This window comes from Mastigoproctus giganteus, chromosome 12, assembly GCF_048544385.1.
Source record: "Mastigoproctus giganteus isolate SK-2022 chromosome 12, ASM4854438v1, whole genome shotgun sequence".
Lineage (NCBI taxonomy): Eukaryota > Metazoa > Arthropoda > Arachnida > Uropygi > Thelyphonidae > Mastigoproctus > Mastigoproctus giganteus.
In genome coordinates this window covers 40,658,216-40,659,160 of record NC_143586.1, presented here as the reverse complement: position 1 = coordinate 40,659,160, position 945 = coordinate 40,658,216, and the positions used below count along the sequence as shown (strand labels likewise).

At 42.6% G+C, this 945-nt stretch overlaps 1 pseudogene; it reads right to left on the bottom strand.

Moving 5' to 3' along the window:
- Positions 1 to 430: 430 nt before the first annotated feature.
- Positions 431 to 637, bottom strand: LOC150076937 (U2 spliceosomal RNA; annotated as a pseudogene).
- Positions 638 to 945: the final 308 nt, after the last annotated feature.

Genomic DNA, 945 nt, shown 5'->3' with positions numbered 1-945 from the left:
CTGCTGAATACGGTCGATCTGCCAACCTGCACTGGACCAGCGTGGCAGATTATGGTCCATTTCCCTCAGCATGAATTGTTGAGGAGGCTTCCATCCTGCAGCGGGTTGATAATGGCTGTACTTTACAGTGTCTCCCTCGTCTGCTTTTTACGTGTTGACGTTTCTTCAATCATGACGTCACCATTATTGGAGCCCATGGTTGCGGTTACAGAACTTGTTTACTAAACATTTTTCTCAACAATTACGGAATAATAGAATAGAATCTCATATTATGTAGCCAAGTATAAAATATGACACTTTTTTGAAATTATGAAGAAATAATAAACACGCTTCTATTCCACAGCTAAGTTTCATTGTTTTTATGTATGTATACATAAAAATCCGAACTTTAGTCCAAATTATAGTGATTTGCTTGTCTATTTTTTGATTAGTAAAGTGAGCTGACCCTGGAAGTAGTGCAATACCAGGGCAACTCGTGGCAAAGGTGGAGCAAGCTCCAAGCACTTCGCCGCCTTCCAAAAATCAGTTTAATATCTTGGGCCCCGATGGGGCCCGTATCAGATATTAAGCTGATAAGAACAGATCTTGTTTGTGTACCTTTAACTCAGTTTTTCCTAACAGTACTGTTAGAAGCACTCCTCTGGCCAAGGTATAAGGCAAGTAGCCTCACCAGGGTCGAGAGGGTGCGTACACAACTATAACTTACAATTATCGAGCTTCAACCAGTCCACTCTTTAACTGTACTTTATATGTTACTTGGTTACCATCATGTTCCTTGAGCACCTCACTAGTCCGTAATACCTGAAGGCCTTCAGGCCTATTGGTGTGGCCGATGTCTTGGCTTGGGGTTCCCCCATAGACTTCTGAGGGCTCGGGTGGAAGCTATGGTTGGAAGTGAGAAGGACAGGAAAGGAAAGGAGAGGAGAAAACTGACCAATTTTGAAC